At 56.6% G+C, this 19,783-nt stretch overlaps 1 protein-coding gene and 1 long non-coding RNA gene across 6 annotated transcripts in view; one reads left to right on the top strand and one right to left on the bottom strand.

The window, feature by feature from the left end:
• C11H10orf90 (chromosome 11 C10orf90 homolog) overlaps positions 1–19,783 on the bottom strand; it is a 155,321-nt gene that overhangs the window by 101,044 nt on the left and 34,494 nt on the right. The window lies entirely within an intron of this gene.
• Positions 15,115–19,451, top strand: LOC129399432 (uncharacterized). Its single transcript, XR_008627078.1, has 3 exons — positions 15,115–15,246; positions 18,133–18,349; positions 18,516–19,451. It is a non-coding gene; the product is annotated as an uncharacterized LOC129399432 (long non-coding RNA).

Here is a 19,783-nt window from a genome sequence, read left to right as displayed (position 1 = left end):
TGACCACCTGTTAGCTCCCATTTAAGGGACTGAAAGGGGAACGGAAGGAAACGCGCGTTTGCTCGTCTGGTTCTGTCTCAGTGCTCAACAGCCATCGTGGCTGGTGGCACCGTATCAGATGCGGCTGGTAGAACATATTTCTCGTTTATAAAATTCCATCTGGATTTTATAAACGAGGGGAAGGGCCAATCGAGCTGGCACACCGTCCCCAGCAGACACGGCCTCCGAGCGCCCAGGCCCTCTCTCCCCTGACAAGAGGCTCTGCGGCAAAACGCTCCGAATTTGGGAGTAGGGAGGGAAAGACGCATGCAGTCGGACGGAGAGCGGGGGAGGCTGCATCTGAGACCCCCCCTCAGGTGGGCAGCGGCGTCTCCCGTCAGCTCGGCAGGAAGGCCGTCCACTCCAGTCCCTGGGACTCAGCCACCAGATCCTCAAGTCTGGTCTGGGATGAAAAATTCTGAGTCTCAAAAAAACGGTCTCTTCCAGAAAGCTCCGTTACGGAAGATTGCCCATCTTCGTGCATTCCAAAATGGAAGAAGGGTTTTCTGTGCTTATGCTGCCAGTAATTAGCCAGCAGTTAACACTCGTCAGCTCCGAGCACGTTAGAAATGGTGCCCGACTTTTGCCTTGCACGCAGCCGACCTGGGTTCGATTCCCAGCATCCCATAGGGTCCCCTGAGCACCGCCAGGGGTAATCCCTGAGTGCAGAGCCGGGAATAACCATGTGCGTCTCCGGGATGTGCATCATTGGGTGTGACCCAAAAAGCAAAAAAAAAAAAAAAAAAAAAAGAAATGGGGGGCTGGAGCGATAGCACAGCGGGTGGAGCATTTGCCTTGCACGCGGCCGACCCAGGTTCGATTCCCAGCATCCCATAGGGTCCCCTGAGCACCGTCAGGGGTGATTCCTGAGTGCATGAGCCAGAAATGACCCCTGTGCGTCGCCGGGTGTGACCCAGAAAGCAAAAAAGAAAGAAAGAAAGAAAGAAAGAAAGAAAGAAAGAAAGAAAGAAAGAAAGAAAGAAAGAAAGAAAGAAAGAAAGAAAGAAAGAAAGAAAGAAAGAAAGAAAGAAAGAAAGAAAAAAGAAATGGTGCCTGAGGGGCCTCCAAGAGAGAGGCACCCAGGCTGAGGGCATGTACACATGGGAGCAGAGACGGCCTCGGATGCCGGGCCAGGCGCGGGTGGGGAGCACCTGTCTGGTGTCACCACGATTCAGACAGCACCAGGGTCAGGCCTGAGGTAGGTGCCTCTTCCCGTCTGTCTCTCAGGCAAGCGTGCCGTGTCCCCCGCCCTGCCCTGTCGTGTCCCGAACACAATCACTGTGGCCCCTGGGGAGGCCCCACGAAGCTGAGTGCAGGTGAGGCACGAGGGAGAACCAGAGTGATCCCGACTCCGCAAGGTCCCCCAAGCACCACCGGGAGTGACCCCCAGAAGGAACGGCACCCTCCCACCAGTCTGCTGACAAGGCCACTTCCTGGGACCAACTTTCTCCACCTCCCGGGGGCTTCAGGCAGGCCAGAGCTCGTGTATGTCTCCGTCAGGAAATAACTCCCCCACCCCGGGCATTTATGGGGATGTCTCGGGCAAGAAAGGCAGCGTCCACCTTTCCTCAGTGGACACGGGGCCGGAGGTCACTCCCTGAAGTCCCTAGGCCCTGTCCCCACTGCTGTCCACTCCTGAAATAAAACTCTCAGGTCCAGAGACCACAGGCTCTCCTCTGTGCTCCAGGCCTTGTCGTGGGGGGCAGGGCAGACCACTGTCCCTGGTCTCTCTCCTCGGTGTGGCCTTTCAACACCAGCAAACACTCACCACGGTGACCAGCCGTCCCCAGTGAGAACCAGGCTGGGGACCCCAAAGCACGTTGATGGCCAAGAGACCCCACACTTCTCTGACCACTGCGCCCTCTTCAATGCAAGGGCTCAGCACGCCCTTGGCAATGACCCTTCTTTATTTTTTGGTTTTTGGGTCACACCGGCTATGCACAGGGGTTACTCCTGGCTCTGCACTCAGGAATTACCCCTGGCGGTGCTCAGGGGACCCTATGGGATGCTGGGATTAGAACCCGGGTTGGCCACGTGCAAGGCAAATGCCCTACCCGCTGTGCTATCGCTCCAGCCCCGGCAATGACCCTTCTTGAGTTAAACAAACAAGTGTCCCCACTGGCACCTGTGGCAAGTGAGCCCACCAGCAGGACAGGGGACCACAGGAAGGAGACACTGTTGGAAGGGAGCGATGGGCCACCGGGAAGGTGCAGGGATGACCATTCCGGAGGGCGGGACTAGAAGCAGAGAGAGGGATCCCATTGGCTCCCGCGTCTATTCGGGCACCTGGCTGATACCGGGGCAGAGAGCTGTTTGCTTCTTTGCCCACGACTGCATTTGGCTGTATATCAGTTGGCACAGCAGAAGGCTGCGAAGTCAGGGTGCGAGACTGGCACCCACTCCTTTACCCTGAGTTGGCACATTCGCTCACTGCCTTTCCCTTGCCACGGGGCTGCAGGGAGGCCAGTGGCCAAGAATGACCCTCCGGGCCCGTCTGAGGGGCCAGCCGAGATCCTGGGGTGCTCCCCTGCCCACGAGGCTGTCCCAAGCATCCCCACAAGGAGGAAAAAGTCTCCCAGGGACCCGAGGGGAGGAGCCTGCGTCTGGGGGGTGCCCGCACATCAGCGGGCAGTGTGGGTCACAGCTGCCCGTGGGTCCCCCTGTCCAAGGCCGTCAGGAGGCCCCCCAGAGTGAGACCCTCTGCGGCCGGCTCCCCGGAACCCCAGGCTAGCTCAGCTCGTCTCTTGGCAGGAAAGCAGAAAAGACTGAAATAGCATCTAAGCCAAGTGATTATAGGTATTGGAACTTATTCTTTGTAATACGGCCTCCGCAACCATTGTCTACAGAAGATTGGAAGCAGGACTATAAAATAGAAAATCTAAACACCACGACCTGATCCCACTCATACTTTCAATTTCCTTATGGTTTATCCTCCCATCAAATCTCCTTAAGGTTTCTGTTCTGCACCAAACACTTTTATTGGTTTCATGCTTTAAGCCACCGTGATAGATACGGCTTTGGGGAAGGGCCTAGAATCGGCCCAGACACGCTCCCAGGCACCTGGGAATGCGTCTCCGCCTGAGTGCTGTAGAATTTGCCAGAAGAGAGTGGAGAGGCATTCTGGGAGTGGGGAAGGAAGGTCAGGACGGAGTGAAGGTCAGACCCGACCCCCCACACAACCCTCTCCCCTCGTTTCTTTCTGGCTCCCACCTCGGGTCCTGCACGGTGCCTCGGGCCCAAACACTGGCATCGTAGTTGATATTTAAAGCTGGCATCAGTGCCAGAGGACGTTTGGGTGCCCCGTGGCACTGGGGAGGGAGAGGAAGATTCTCCTGCTGGGTGCGAGGCTGAGCACTGTCTCTGGGGGCGGGACCACCATGGGCAGTGCCCCGCCTATGTGAGCACTTCCGGGAGCCAGTGGTCTCTGGGTGCTCAGCCGTCCGTGCTCCCAAGCCAAGGTCTTTGTTCTGGGGGTCGGAGTCAACTCTGCCATGCGTGTTCAAGTCTCCGGAACCAAGGACGCCGGGCCAGAATGATGGATGGTGCTTTGGGCTCCGCCGGGGAGAGGGTTACACTCGGTGGTCTCCCCGCCGCGAGGGGGCCTGTGTCAGGATGTCCCAGGGTGTTGGGGACTGTTCAGGACCCTGAACAAAAGAGGACCCCTCAACCTTTACTCTGGACAAACCGGAAAATTCCATTACCAGTGTTCACATAACCTGAGGCACAGGTGCCCTTGTGACAAAGGAAATAGCTAAACTCAAGAAGTAAAAGTAGCCCAGGGCAGTTAACCACGAGACCTTCAGGGCCCGTAGAGTAGAATACCTTCCTTGACAGTAAAAGCCACACTTTAGCTTACGAAACTTTGTATGTTCCTCCTGACAGATGTTCCTGCCAGATAAATCCTCGTCTTCCCCTCCCCACTATTTCTCAACCGACTCTTAGAGAATATTGTAGCCCACCAAAGAACACCCCGAACTTTTGCTTATTTGGTCTGAGAAGACACTTCTCTGATGATTGACAACTCATGTACCAACCCCCTGCTAAGAAAGGTATAAAACCAGCATGGCTGGCAATAAAGACGCTCTTGATCAGCACGTGTTGTCTTGAGCCTCTTTCTTCCTAACCTCACCAGTTTTATTCTCAGGTCGGGACCGCTCACGAAACCCACTCAATTAGGAGCGCTTTCCACTGTTGCCTCTCCGCGGGCCGGAGAGATTTCGGGGGAACGCGCACCGGGGAGGGTTTACCCGGAGGCTCTCCGGGAGCCTAGTGGGGGCAAAGCCCACCCACCCATGGAGCTCTCCAGGATTCCGATCACGCCCTGCAAGTCCCCGTGAGCACTGTGCCTGGCAGACACTCGCTCAGAGAGGGGCGGGGACGGGAACTGAGCCCTGGAGAGTGTCCGGGGCAGAGAGGCGTGTTGGTGGCCGCGCACAGGACAGTGCTGGCCCCTCTGGCCCGAGGGCTCAGCCACACGGGGGCTCTGTCACTCACGCAGCCCCGAGGGCAGCGCCCCGAGGCCTTGCGTGTTGGCTTCCTGGGCGGCTCAATCCATCTCCCTAATGAGCGGCCGCTCGCGTCCACCGCCGGGCGCGTGGCCCCCGCCCCGCTCGGGGGCAGGACCTTTGATCCCTGTCCTTTGCCTGTCTCCTCCTAACCGAATCTCAGACAGGAAGAGAAATGGCCGCAGGACTCCCCTCCTTGACCGAGTGGCCTCCGGGGGCCCCGCGGGGTGGGGCCACTCGGACGAAGTCCTGGCTCTGGCCACTCGCGCCTCCCTTCGCAAACCGGACAGGCTGCATCGTGCCTGAGAAACACCGGGAGGCCGGGACCCTGGGCCAGGCGTCCGCTCGGCCCGTCGGCACCACTGGCAGGCGGCAAGCCGAGAGGACTCGGGTCCCCCCGAGAGCCTCCGCCTGTTCCTCGGAACCAGAGGGTCCGAGAAGAAGGCTTGTGTGGCCTGGGAAAGGATGGCTCACTCTGCCTCGGAGCTAACTATCTCAGGGCTGTCGCCCCAGGATGCCCCCACCCCCTTCTGTCCACCCCAGACGAGTCCCTCCAGGGAATGGCCTCAGAGAGGGTCCTTGAACAGGACTTGCACTGCACCTTCCCCCCAAGGGCCTGGGGCAGAGAATCTCCCAGCAGGACCAAGACACACGGTGCTGTGTCCTCCCAGCAAGACGCCACCTTTGGCCTGAGGTCCCACCTGCGTGCCCAGCTGCCCCGCACGGTGACTGGGTCTCGGCTTGGCTGAGCCCCACCCCCTTCTGTGGCCAGACATCTGGCCCTGGGTGTGGACACACCCCGACACAGAGACCCCCACCCCACTCTCTGCAGGAGAAGCACTATCCAGTGCAGTCCTCACAGGCCGGGGCGACTCCTGAGCACTGGACTGGGATAAGGGACACTGGCATGAAGCTCCTTGGCCTCACCTGGGCCCTGGGCACCTCCCAGATCCACTCCCACAGCCCACTGTGTCTCCAGAGATCTGTGTAATGGGCCCTCTCTCCTCCTGGTCTGTCCTTCATCAGAGACAAGAGAGAGACAGAGAGAGGGGGGAGAGAGACAGAGAGAGACAGAGAGAGAGGGGGGAGAGAGAGATAGACAGAGAGAGTTAGAGAGACAGAGAGAGGGGGGAGAGAGATAGACAGAGACAGAGACAGAGAGTGAGAGAGACAGAGAGGGGGAGAGAGATAGACAGAGAGAGAGTGAGAGAGACAGAGAGAGGGGGAGAGAGATAGAGAGGGGGGGAGAGAGATAGAGAGAGTGAGAGGGACAGAGGGGGGAGAGAGACAGAGAGAGAGACAGAGAGAGAGGGGGGAGTGAGAGAGACAGAGACAGAGAGAGTGAGAGAGACAGAGAGGGGGAGAGAGATATAGACAGAGAGAGTGAGAGAGACGGAGAGAGAGAGGGGAGAGAGAGATAGACAGAGAGTGAGAGAGACAAAGAGAGGGGGGAGAGAGATAGAGACAGAGAGTGAGAGAGACAGAGACAGAGAGAGAGAGGCAGAGAGAGAGAGAGGAGAGGAGACCATCAGTCACAGAATCCATGAGCAATAAAGGTTAACGTATGCCAGTTTTTATTCAGGGCTGGCCGCGGGCCACCGCTGGTGCTTAATATTTATTGAGTGCCCATAATGGATGAGGCGCCTTTGACCCTCGCACGGAACAGCCCTCCGGAGGAGAGAAAACGCTTTCCTCAGGGAAAAGGTTTCTCGTAGGGAGGCTGGGACGGGAGCCTGGGAGAGCGGGGAGGCTTTATTTCCATATTCCATCCACTTAGAGCTGCCTTTGGTCCCGGGCTCGGGAAGGACGTGCCGGGCCTCTCCGGAGCCAAGAGGAAAAGGCGTCGCCATGAGCTGCCACGGCCAGACGTGCATTTGGGTGCCCCGATGTTAGACGTGCCGTTAACGTCCACGGCAGCAGGACCGAGCTCTGCTCCGACGTGGGCTCGGGCCCGGCAGGGTTGCTCCACTGTTTGCCTCTGGGCGGTTCCTAGGCAGAGACGCGGCCCCTGCACATGCCCCACGGTACCCGAATCGCCTCGTTCCCTTCCTGCCTGGCCACACCCTCCGCGACTTCAGTCTTCAATCGTCCCCTACTTAGTGTGAGTCAAAATGCTTCCTCCCGATTGTTGATAAAACCCTTGATTTGCTCCGACAGTCACCAAGCCCCGTCTCGAGCAACGTCCACTCACTTCCTCTGGGGGCGGGGCGGGGGGGACACGCCCACCCAGCAGGGCAGGGCGGACGCGGAGCAGGAACCGGCTGACGGCTGGCAGGTGCTTCCGGCCTGTCGCCTGCTTCCTGCTCGGCCCCTGCGCTGACCCTCTGCCCCGGCGGGAGCGGCCCGTGATCCCTGCCTCTCTCCCGTGCGCGGGCCCCAGGCGTCGTGCAGAGTGAGGACAGCGGCTTCTGCACTGTTCCACGCGTGTCTTGCACTGTTCCACGCGTGTCTGCCCTTCGCTCTCCACCTTCGGGCCACGGCCTGCAGGGCCCTTTCCAGGTGACGCCCAGCAGGCATTTCTGTGCCATCCAGAACACGCCAGCACCGCTCCTGGCGGGAATCTCTCTACTCAGGGCTCCTGTCACAGGCCCAGGGGACTCAGTGCTTGTCTAAGTCCCTGCTCAACTGCTAAGTGCACAATCAGCTCTGAGCACTGCTAGGCAGAGTCCTCCCCCGGTGTCCGACACGGCCAGTCCTGACCATCCCGAGTGTCCGACATGGTCAGTCCCCACCACCTCGAGTGTCCAACACGGCCAGTCCCTAACACCCCTGAGTGTCCAGTTCCCAACACCCCCAAGTGCCCGCTATGGCCAGTCCCCTCCACCCCGAGTATCAGGCACAGCCAGTCCCTCATCACCCCGAGTGTCTGACACGACCAGACCCCCCACCCCGAGTGTCCACTTTCCTCCCGTCTTTCAGGAGGATGAGAGTTTACTGAAGCTCAAACTTCTGTTTCTCTGCTACTCAGTGACTGGCCAAGCCTTTTCCTATGCTCCAGCTCCGGGATATTCCCTTCGCTTTAAGTCTTTGGCCCTTGTCGGAAATGGGTTGTTCTCCACACTGGCTTATACAACTTCTTCCTATATTCTTGATACGGGGCATGAGTCCTTCCTTAAATCTAATCATCCATCATCTCCCAATCCCGCCTCTGTCACCTGTCCAGCCGCCCACCGCCACTGCCCTGTTTGCAACGGCCACCATCCCCCTGACGTCCTGTGATTTGCCTTTTCATTACCTTACAGGGGACTTTTAATGAGCAGAAGTTTCCATTTTTATTTAATTTTTAAAATACTCCGACGGATCCATCTTTTCTTTCACATTTTGTGTTTCTTTTTTAACTGCCCTGTAACCGTAACAATCACGTTCCCCGGGTAGCTCCTGAGCCCTGCTGGCCGGGCTTTACGTGAGACGGAACCGCTCACGGGCGCCTGCTGAACTGTGTTCTTTTATCATGTTTCATTTTCCCCACGTTTCAGTGTGACGGCCCCTTTGTCATGAGTCGGGTGACTCGGATATGCTGGCCCTTCTCCAGTGTCTCTTGTCTGTCCTTTGTATTCTTCCATGCTGGCTCGATCCCCTTAAACTTTTCACTTTAATTTAAAAAATTAAGCCATGCTATAAATTTATCCTTTTCAAATTGTCACCCTGAGTCTTGGTCCCACGGACTGACTTGATGGAAGTGAACAGGATGCTGAAATGCGTCAAGAAGTTGAGCTGTATTTCTGGAAACTTCTCTGTGGCATCTTCTCCCCGCCCCCAGACCCACAGTCTGTGGCTCGTCGTTCGTCACAGAAGGCACGGAAGAACCCCCTGCAGAGTGGAGGGAAGGAGAGAGAGGAATTCCAGGGAGTCCAGAGTCTTCTAGACCCATCAGGGAGAAGAAAGGTCTAGAGAGATCCATTGTTCACTGTTGGCTTTTAATCAGTATTAAGCATATAGAAACGATGTAGACATTTCCCAAACTTGAGTGATGAAAGGAGGGGAGTAAAGCATTCCCCAAGGACCACAGCAAAAACCAGAATGTATTTCTGCCGGGTCTTTATGCCGCACGTTTAATTGGTCATGGCCTTTTCATTTGACACAATCAGGTTTTGCTTGATTATAACTGCATAATTATAAGCGGACACAGCACTAGAGCCGATTCTGACGTTTCTGTCATCTTTCCCCCCTGTCAAACTTGGGCTGTATCTGACGGCCCGAGACTTGATGAGGCTGTGATGCGCGTCTCCACAGTATCTTTCCTCCTGTCCAGTGGCCTCTTCCTCTCAGGGGGGCCTTGCCAGAGGAAGTGACCACAGACCGTGTTCCACTTCAGAACCATCCATGCTCAAGGTGAACCCACTTCCACGCCCGCCCACGTGTTCCGACATTTTTCCATTTCCCAGTCACAGCCCCAGCGTATCTCTGATCCACCCACTTAACAGGGTCAGGATGTATATTTTTTCACTCCCATGCAGGGCCTGTCTCGGGCGAGAGAAATCTTTCTGTCTTAGCGTTTTGCTGCGCATCACGCTCCTTGGGCACGGGGTGGGGCTGGGTCACCCGCTCCCCTCCCCCCCCACCCGTGCTGGTGCCCGGCCGCATGTGCCCGGCCATACTTGGGCTGAGCGAGCGTGTCCGTCTCTGGTGCCCTGCGCCTGCATTGCTGCCATCTGTGCCGTGTGCGGGAAGGAATGAGTAAACGCCAATTGTTTATTGGGATAATGATGACATACGGCATGTTTACTCTCAGGGGCGTCTGTTGCGAGTGAGGTCCCCAACTCACTCATTTCTGGTTTTTTTTTTTTTTTTTTTTTTGCTTTTTGGGTCACACCTGGCGATGCACAGGGGTCACTCCTGGCTCATGCACTCAGGAATCACCCCTGACGGTGCTCAAGGGACCCTATGGGATGCTGGGATTCGAACCCGGGTTGGCCGCATGCAAGGCAAACGCCCTCCCCGCTGTGCTCTCGCTCCAGCCCAACTCGCTCATTTCTGTCGGACAAACCTAAGGGTGGATTTTTGTCCAGCGGCTTTTCAGCACATTTTTTGGTATCGATAAAAATTCCTCCTTAGAGTCAACGTACCCTAGACACAGCTTGGGGGGCGAGTCCCCCGCCTCTGCTCTACCCCCCAGTTCCATTTATTCTTCTGCCGCTGCCATGGTTGGGCACCCAGGAGGCGCTAAGCACCCACACCCCCCTGCTCCTGCTCTCGACCTTTGACCTTGTGGAGAGCCTCCATGGAACCTGCTTCGTGAACACCTGTTTCTTGTTGGTTGCACCGTGCTTCGTGAACAACACCTGATGGGGAATCAGGATGTCTTGTCACGCTCACAAGTTATGGCTGGTTTATCAGCTGCAGACACTTGAGGGCAAACAGGCAGGGAGAAGTATATAAGGGGGGAAGTCACCTGGCTGGTCGGGTTCTCCCTCATGCGTCCCCTTTCCCTCCTTACTCCACGTCCCCGTTCCTGATTTTTTCTCTAACGCATGAGAAAGTTCCTGAATAAATCGCAGCCAAAAGGATCTCCGAGTTGCGTGTTTCTTCGCTGGACGAAGCGGCGCGCGACAGCTGGTGGCCCGTACGGGGAACCCGACCTCCAGTACCCCCCCGGTGGATTCAGAACTTGCTGCGATTTATTCAGGACTAAGGTTCACGAGAAATCGTGACGATCCGGTTCCTGTGGTAAGTCAGGACGAGAAGTCGCGACGATGAGGTTCCTGTGGTAAGTCAGGACTAAGGTTCACAAGAAGTCATGACGATCAAGTTCCTGTGGTGAGTCAGGACAATGGTATCCATGGATGTGTATGTTTCGTTTGTTGGTTGGATGTTTGTTTGTCTTTCCCTTTGTCTTTTCATTTTTGCTTTCTATGATTACTTTAAGGATCAGAAGTGCGATAAGGCCGTACGATCAGGACAAGTAGTGTTAGAAGACACAAAGAAGGACAGAGGCAGCCGTCATGGCATTGTAGCCTCTGAGCCAGAGGAGGGTTCGGACGTGGAAAGCGAGGCCTCTAGGGGAACCCCGCTGATGGAGGGACGTGCCCCAAAAAAGAAAGGAAGGCCCCAAGAACCATCCATGACCCGTCCGTCTCTTTATCCCTCGCTACGTCAATTTCAGCAGGGACGGGCTAACGGGGATTCTGACCCCCCTATTGAGGAGGAAGCTGCGATACATGATAGTGACCGATACTTACCGCTAAAGGGCTCTAAGGATGATCCGCCCCCTTACTTTAACAAAACGGGAGGCGGACTTTCTTTTGCAAAACCCGGGCTCTGGGCAGAAGTTAGGCGAGAGCTACAGTTAACTTACCCAGTTTTTGAAGATAATAATCAACAGCGATATCATGAGCCCCTAGATTTTAAAATAATTAAGTCCTTGGCAGAATCAGTAAAGACTTATGGAGCCAACGCCGCATTTACTATAACCCAAGTAGAAGGCTTATTCAGATACTGTATGACCCCAAATGATTGGCAACAGGTGGCTAGAGCGGTGTTGACGCCTGGACAATACTTGGACTGGCGCACCTTCTTAATGGAATTTGCAAATGAGCAAGCAGCAACCAATCTAGCCCAAGGAGGGGCACGAGCAGTCTGGGATAGGGACATGTTATTAGGACTTGGCAGCTTCGCCAATCAGCAGACCGGGTACCCCCCAGAAGTTTATACGCAGGTGAACCAAATAGGATTGAAAGCGTGGAAAGCTCTACCCAACAGAGGGGAAGTCCGAGGCAACCTTACTAAAATAGTTCAAGGGCCCCTGGAACCGTTTTCCGAATTTGTTGCCCGTGTAGTCGAGGCTGCCGGAAAAATCTTTGGAGATTCGGACACTGCGATGCCTCTCATAAAGCAGTTGGTATTTGAACAATGCACTGCTGAGTGTCGCAAGGCTATTGCCCCCTATAAGAGTCTGGGACTGGAGTATTGGATGAAAATATGCCAAGAAATAGGGGGTCCCCTAACCGCCACAGGCTTAGCTGCGGCTGTCATGGATATTACCAAGAAAGTTACGGGACTCGCTGTAACCTGCTATACGTGTGGAAGGACAGGGCACCTGAGGAGACAGTGTCCTGTCAATAACCAAGTTGTAGGATCTAGACCCAGACTTTGCCCTAAGTGTAAAAAGGGAAGACATTGGGCAAGTGAGTGTAGGTCAGTGAGAGATGTCCACGGCCATAGGATATCTCAAAGCAATATAAGAAGGGATTCAAAAGAGGGCAAATCATTTATGGATTTGATTCAGTCTCTCTCCTGCAGAATAGGAGACCCGGAATTCTACATTTCCAGAGGCCAACTCCGGTCCTGCCTTAAGGTAGTTTATGAGGTTAACCCATGGTTCCCAGACGAAGGAACTCTAGATAGCAAGATATGGAAACAAGTTAGAAAAAATGTCTATAAGACATCTAAGAAAAGGACTAAGATCCCTGTGGAATTCTGGAATACATGGGAGATTGTTAATTCTATTCTCCTGTTTTTGAATAGTGCAATTGATATGGAGAACATTAGGAATAATACGGCCTCAGCTCCTCCCACAACTAAGTCTCGAAAGGGTTTTAATAGTAAAAATATTTCTGAAGCTGGTGAATATAGCTCTTCCAGTGCATTAGATGGAAGTGATGCAGGTTATGAGTCTGTTGCCACTTACTCAGATTCTGAGTCCAAGAGTGACTCAGCCAAACGGCCTCCAGACCGCTTGGGACATGCTCTCAATCGCCCAGTCCAGGCAGAGAAGAAGCAGCATCCATCTTATCGCAGGTTAAGGATGGATTCTCTCAGTCGTTTCAAACAGGCCTATGTCTCGTATGCCTTACAGAGACAAGCTCAGAAAAGATGTTTTAGTTGTGGAAAACCAGGCCACTTTCGTAGAGATTGCAAAGCACCCCCAAGCAGTGCTATGAGAGCACGTCCTGGGCCCTGTCCCAGGTGTAAGAAGGGAAACCACTGGGCCAGAGACTGCAGAGCCAGACTTGCACCTCCCGGGCCCTGTCCCCGGTGTAAGAGGGGAAATCATTGGGCCAGAGATTGTCGCTTTAATTTTGATGCAGTGGGTAACCCCAATTCGGGAAACCTGCAAGGGGGACAGCCTCGGGCCTCGCCAAATCAGGGAATGTTCTCAGTTGCAGCCCCTTTTCCCAGTGTGGAGTTTCAGAGCTCCAATCAGTATAATCTCTGCAGCCAGGGACGGCAGGAAGCAGCCTATTTCCTGCCCCCTCCATGGGCATAAACCCTCGTGGTCTTGTGCCTTTGCGCATTTGGCAAATGGATGTTACACATTTCTCGGAATTTGGCAGGCTCAAATATCTCCATGTATCTGTGGACACGTGCTCCGGTATCATTCATGCCACTCCCCTTTCTGGGGAGCGGTCCGCAAATGTTATCTCTCATTGCATTGAAGCATGGGCAGCCTGGGGCATTCCAGCCCAACTGAAAACAGATAATGGTCCGGCATACACCTCTGCTAAATTCACCGCATTTTGTGCCCAGATGGGAGTCTCTTTATCTCATGGCCTCCCATATAACCCACAAGGACAGGGCATCGTTGAGCGTGCTCATTCCACCCTTAAAGCATGCCTAATAAAACAAAAAGGGGGAGTTGGCCTGGGACGGCCCCCTCGAGAAAGAATCTCTATTGCACTTTTTACTCTAAATTTTTTGATCATTGATGATAAGGGCACCTCCTCTGCAGACAGGCATTCTTCAAAGATTCCTGTGTGCCAAGGATATGTTAAATGGAAAGATATCCTTTCTGGTGAATGGCACGGCCCGGACCCCGTGTTAACCTGGGCCAGGGGTTCTGTTTGTGTTTTTCCACAGGACAGGGCAGAACCAGTGTGGATTCCTGAACGCCTGACACGAAAGACCGCACCTCCAGTAGACCAAGAGGTGGAAACTGGTGCTCCTGCTCAGCCTGGTTCCTGTGATGATACGAGCTGAAGAAGCAGCTTTTTGGGCCATTGCTACAACTTGGCCTGCTCTAATCCCTTCCGTTCCCACCTTAATATAGACCTGAGTAGAAGTCCCCTCTATTTTATCAAAGAGTGGGTGGAGGTGGGAGTACTTCTATCCTTATTGCTTCTCGCTGCTTTGGGTTTTTGCCTGGTGTCTATATAATATGCAGCAAGTACAACTATTTACAAGGGCGTGATATTTGCAGGTATCCCGGCCCTGGAGGCACAGCAATCCCCCAAGCTTTGGCTTGCAACTTTGAATCAATAATCTCGCTGAGAACAATCAAGTCTAGCTGGATGTAGCAAAGGTATTGTGCAGCTGAGAACCCTTAACTGCAGGGGACCTCCTGTAGTTGGAGTTTGAAAGGGTGCATTATACCCACCTGACCCTTGGACCAACCTAAGACAGGGACCTACAAGCGAGAGGGCTCCCAATGACGGGTAAGGCCAAGGGGGCCGAGGTCGCTACACAGACTTGCTGTTCTAAAACAAAAAGGGGGAACTGTGGAGAGCCTCCATGGAACCTGCTTCGTGAACACCTGTTTCTTGTTGGTTGCACCGTGCTTCGTGAACAACACCTGATGGGGAATCAGGATGTCTTGTCACGCTCACAAGTTATGGCTGGTTTATCAGCTGCAGACACTTGAGGGCAAACAGGCAGGGAGAAGTATATAAGGGGGGAAGTCACCTGGCTGGTCGGGTTCTCCCTCATGTGTCCCCTTTCCCTCCTTACTCCACGTCCCCGTTCCTGATTTTTTCTCTAACGCATGAGAAAGTTCCTAAATAAATCGCAGCCAAAAGGATCTCCGAGTTGCGTGTTTCTTCGCTGGACGAAGCGGCGCGCGACATGACCTGGGTGTTCGCCACCCCGGATTTGCCCTCACAGTCTCTCCAGATTCCCCATAAAGCAAATACCACCCGGGCCCCCCCTCCCAAGGGCCAGCAAGCCTCCCTCCGCCGATGACACTCTGCGACCACATGAGCCAGGTGGTTTGGCCGAGGCACAGAGCAGGAAGTGGGTCAGGGTGACACTTCGCCTCCCTGGCCTGGACAGGCCACTGTTGGCCACCCATGTCCCCAGGACCGTGCCCGGCGGGGAAGGCCAGCCCTGCAGAGAGCAGGGGGTGTCGGTAGGACACAGAGTGGGGCTCTGGGCAGCCAACGAGGGGGGACGCTCCCTCTGCCTTGGCCCCTTGGAGTGGGCCGGGGGTAGGCGCCAGGGAGGGAGGGGTGCACTGGGTCGAGGGAGCCAGAAGGAAGACCCCGGAGGGGTCCCTGTGAACCGGCTGCCCCTTCCTCACTGGAAGACGTGGGACGCTTCCTGGGCAGACACCGTTGCCTTATCCCCCCATGCCCCGCCTCCGGGAGGCACCCTGGGGCCCGGGGAGCCCCTCGTGACGAGTGTACCAACACTCTTGGCCTGCAAGACGCTCCCCACACGGGTTTGCAGGACTCATGAGCACCCCCGTGAGCGAACCGAGGGCTCAGACCCTGCCCAGAGAAAGCGGGTCACCCAGCACCCCACGGGCTCCCGGACGTGCCCCGTTTGTACTGATGCGAGAAGTCCGCGTCCTGCTGAACCAGCAGCCTCGGAACGCCCCTGGGGAGAGTCGGCCCGGAACGGAGTTATTTTAGGGGCGCGCTGATCGCACCGCCCGCACGACTGGTTCCAGCGCATCCCAGGAAAGCAGAGGACTGAGAGAGCAGATGAGCGTGCAGGGGGGCGGCGGGGAGAGCACGGAGAGCGCCAGAGAGCGCCAGCAGCAATCTCCGTAAGTTGGCTAACCTTGTTCCGGCAGCTCCTTCCTTTCTCTAGGGTATCAAAGTGAAAATAGAGCCGCGAGTGGGCACGCGGAAATTAACTGGAAGATTGAAATCCAATCACTTCATTTCTTCACACCGGTCACCAGACTGGCTCTTGCAAATCGTTTGTCCCCACAGAGGTGGGCTGGAGATTGGAGACTCCCCCCCCCGTACCCCCCCACCCACTGAAGGGATTTCTTTTCCGCACAAATAACCCCTTCTTGCCCGAGGGAAAGGCGGCTTAGTACCAAAAACGGACCAAGCCTTCCCCCTGGCCGTCCGTCTCCCTGGGCACAGGGAAACTCCTGCGTGTCTGTGGTCCTCCTGAGGAGGGCTCGGCCCCGGGCGCCCCTGCTGTCCAGTGAGGCAGGAGGGAAAGACCCCCTGTCTGCTTGAGCTCGGGCCCGGGGGCGGCGGGTGGGAGGGGGAGTGTGGGCGCGGGGGAGCTGCCTTGGTTCTCGGGGTTTCTGAGCATGGGAGGGTTTGGTCTCTGATGATCCAGCCTCACCCCGACTCCCCGCTACCCCCCCCCCACCCGCCAAGCATGGATCCCGGCCTCGGATATTACAGTTGGAATGATCGGGATGGGGGCGGGGAGAGAAGTAAGGATTGGTCCTTGAACTCCTGCGCTGACCTGTTCAAAGTGCTAAAACATGCCGTGAGCGGTCGCACGGAACCACGGGATCGATACGCGCAGTTCCAGGGGTGCCCTTGACGCTGCTTCTCCCCCAGGCTGCCACTGCAGCTCAAGGAACCGGGTAGCAGGACCCCCCCGCCCAGCGGGAGCCGGTGACCTCGGCTGTAAGTGAAAATGGAATCGTCTGGGGCTGTCAACACTTCCCGGGCGCCGTGACGGCCTCGGAGGACGCTCGGGTCCAGCAGCGACGGGCCCGGAGAGCTGGGCTGGACGGCCAGCGCACAGAGGCGCTCAGGAGGACGTGGACTCCAGTGTCCGCCTCTGTGCTTCCGGCCGCCGTGGCTGGAGGGGCACTGGGAGAGCCTCGCCGTGGCCGGGGGCGGAGCTGGGGCGGCAGCTGGCCGGCAGGGCGGGGGGCAAGCACGGAAACCAGCCGGGCCCCCGGGGGCCGGGCCGGAGAATCAGAGCTGAGAACCAGGCGAGGCCCGGGGGAGCAGAGGGGCCCGGCCCTGCCAGCTCCCCTGCAGGGCGAAAGGTAAGGCCGGGTGGTCCAACGGCAAAGTCCTCTCCGGGCCTCTCTCTGCTCCTGCCTCCCTGGGACGGGGCCCAGACACCAGCCACTGGGCTTCCCTGCACTGCCAGGGCGCCTGGCTTGCTGCTTGCTGTGTGGGCTGGTGGTCCCCGAAGAAGAGGCTTCCTGTCGTCCTTGGAAAGATCAGCAAGCGTGGGATAAAGAGACAGTGCGGGGGAGGGCGCTCGCCTTGCATATGACCGACCCGGGTTCGATCCCTCCCTGGCACTGCACAAGGCTCCCAGAGCTTCAGCATAAGTCATCCCTGAGCACAGAGTCCGGAGGAAGCCCCGAGTAGCCCAGTGTGAAGCGAAAACAAAAACAGAAGGAAGAACGCAGGAAGGAAGGAGGGAGGGCGGGAGGAGGGTGGGGAGGAGGGAAGGAAGGAAGGAAGGAAGGAAGGAAGGAAGGAAGGAAGGAAGGAAGGAAGGAAGGAAGGAAGAGAGGGAGGAAGAGAGGGAGGAAGGAAGGGAAGGAGGAAGGGAGGGAGGGAGGGAAGAAGGGAAGGACGGAGGGAGGAAGGGAGGGAGGGAGGGAGAGAGGGAAGAAGGGAAGGAGGGAGGGAGGGAGGGAGGGAGGGAGGAAGGAAGGAAGGGAGGGAGGGAGGGAGGGAGGGAGGGAGGGAGGGAGGGAGGGAAGAAGGGAAGGAGGGAGGAAGGAAGGAAGGAAGGAAGGAAGGAAGGGAGGGAGGGAGGGAGGGAAGAAGGGAGGGAGGGAGGGAGGGAGGGAGGGAGGGAGGGAGGGAGGGAAGAAGGGAAGGAGGGAGGGAGGGAGGGAGGAAGGAAGGAAGGAAGGAAGGAAGGAAGGAAGGAAGGAAGGAAGGAAGGAAGGAAGGAGGGAGGGAAGGAAGGAAGGAAGGAAGGAAGGAAGGAAGGAAGGAAGGAAGGAAGGAAGGAAGGAAGGAAGGGAAGGAAGGAAGGAAGGAAGGAAGGAAGGAAGGAAGGAAGGAAGGAAGGAAGGAAGGAAGGAAGGAAGGAAGGAAAGGAGGGAGGGAGGGAGGAAGAGAGGGAGGGAGGGAGGGAGGGAAGGGAAAAAGTGTCTTGGAAATGTCCTATCACCCACACTCAAAGCATAGAACATCAGTCTTTTCTTCTCCTCTAAACGGACCCCTCAGTGTCGTGGTGGAAGCTATTCTCGGCAGTCAGGGGGCCTGGGGCCAGCCCGGCCCTGTGGGTGGCTAATCTGATCTGTAGGTCAGTTTTCCTGCAGGTTCTAAAGAGATCTTGGCTTTCACGGTTTGGAAATATCTGTCCAAATATCTGCCTGTTGTACTAAATTAAAAACAGTCGGGCTGGAGTGAAGGTACTGAGGATAGGGCGTTTGCCCTTCATGGTGCCGGGGCCCACAGGAGTGATCCCTGAGCCCAGAGCCGGGAGTAAGTCCTGAGCACCAGTGCTGTGACCCATTTTTTAAAAAAATATCAAGGTGTGTGACATGCTTTCATGAAAAATTCTGGGGTCTTTACAGAAGTGCCAACATTAGATGTGCCAAAATTTCACGTTAGATGTTGGGTGGTGGTACAGATGGATGGATATATAAAGGATGGGAGGGAAAGGCAGAATGAGTGGGTGATGGATAGAGAGAATGAACAGAAGGGTGTTGCCCGGGGCAATAGGACAGCAGCTAAGGCACTTGCCTTGCGTGCAGCCGACCTGGGTTTGATCCCCAGCACCCCACGTGGTCCCCTGAGCACCATCTAGAGCGATTCCTGAGTGCAGAGCCAGGAGGAACCCCTGAGCATCACCTGGTGTGGCCCCTAAACTAAAACACACAGAGACAAGAATGGATGGAAAGATGGAAGTTAGGGTGGACGGAAGAAGGGAAGGTGGATGTCTGCGTGGGAGGGAAACAGGGAGATGGGCAGGTAGGTGCTGGGTGGATGACGGATGGGGAGACGGCTGGGGAGAGAGCGGGGTGGAGGGGAGGAAGGCAGGAAGGAAAGGGGGGCGGGTAAGTAGGTGACGGGAGGTGGGCACGGAGGGTTGCAGCTGGGATTGAATCCCCGTCCCTGTTCGATGCTGTTATTCCAGCCCTCACAGCCAGCTCTCTGCTCGGGCTTTGACCATCGCTGGGACCCTGCGCCAAGAGGACGGAGGCCGATCTCATTAGAGGTCAGATTCCGAGATGAGTTTCCCGGGCTCCTGCCTCTCGGCAGTAAGAGCAGCTCGGCCAGAGGCAACCGGGCCTGATTCTGCTGAGCGGGCGGTTCTGCACACTTGGCTCGAGCTCAACACGCCTTGAGTTGAGGATCTCCTTGGCCACACCGCCTCGCGCCGGCCCCCCCTCTGGCCCCGCTCGTCCAAGGGGAGACGCAGCCCCCCCCCCCCACTCACACACCCTGGCCACTCTCTTCCGCAGGGCTGCGGTGCAGACGCCCCCGGCGGCCTCTGCAGGGACCCCGGCTGGCCAGTCCTCTCCCAGAGCCCGAAGCCTTCCCCGAGGCCCCCGCCCAGGTCAGCTCTAGCTCACAGCACCCGCTGGCCTCGGGGAGGCTCCCGGACGGCCTCTGTGTGGGCGTGAAATCTCAGCAGGACTCTGTGCACCGCCCACCGCCAGCCCAGGGATTAGGATTCCGGCGGCACAGCCACATGGCTCCACATCCCCCACGCACACGCACGCGCGCGCGCACACACACACACACACACACACACACACAGACACACACACACTCACACGCGGGCAGGATTGTGGCATTTGGGGCTGGTGAGTGATGGATAACAGCTGATTCCCGCCGCATTCATTCACCCTCATTGACCTCTTCCTGCCTTAATTGTGGAGGGCGCAGAGCGGCTCTGACGACAGCCTCTGAAATGCTAATTCCATCCTTCCAGCACGCAAACAAGCCCCCGCTTCAGCCCGGCCCAAGGAGGAAGCCGGAGTCTCCTTCAGCTGAGACGCCTGATGAGGGGTTCTGCAGGGCAGAGCCACCCAGCCCCTCCAGCATGCCCAGCAGGCCCCTGCACGCAGCTCAGCTCAGTGATGGAGAAACACTTTGGGCGGGGGAGGGGGGGTGGGCAGGGGGCAGCGGCACCGAGGCAGTGCCCGTCTGAGCTGCCTCTTCCGGCTTTCGGTGGTTTGATGGCGGGAAGTTTTGAGCCATTTTAAATCCCACATACTGGAAATCTTCGTTTTCAAATAAATTTTAGTTAACCATCTGAAAATGGATGCTCGGGGGAAGGTGAGGCCGGTTGTGGAATAAAGGGGCTTATAAATCACGGGCAGGCGTGCTCGGTATGCTGCGCGGGCGCCCGCGTCCCGGGAGGAAGCAACGGCCACCAGCCGCCAAAGCTCTGTCCGG

The sequence above is a fragment of the Sorex araneus genome, chromosome 11 (assembly GCF_027595985.1).
Source record: "Sorex araneus isolate mSorAra2 chromosome 11, mSorAra2.pri, whole genome shotgun sequence".
NCBI lineage: Eukaryota > Metazoa > Chordata > Mammalia > Eulipotyphla > Soricidae > Sorex > Sorex araneus.
Note: the sequence above shows the minus strand (reverse complement) of the source record. Positions and strands in the feature narration are given on the sequence as shown.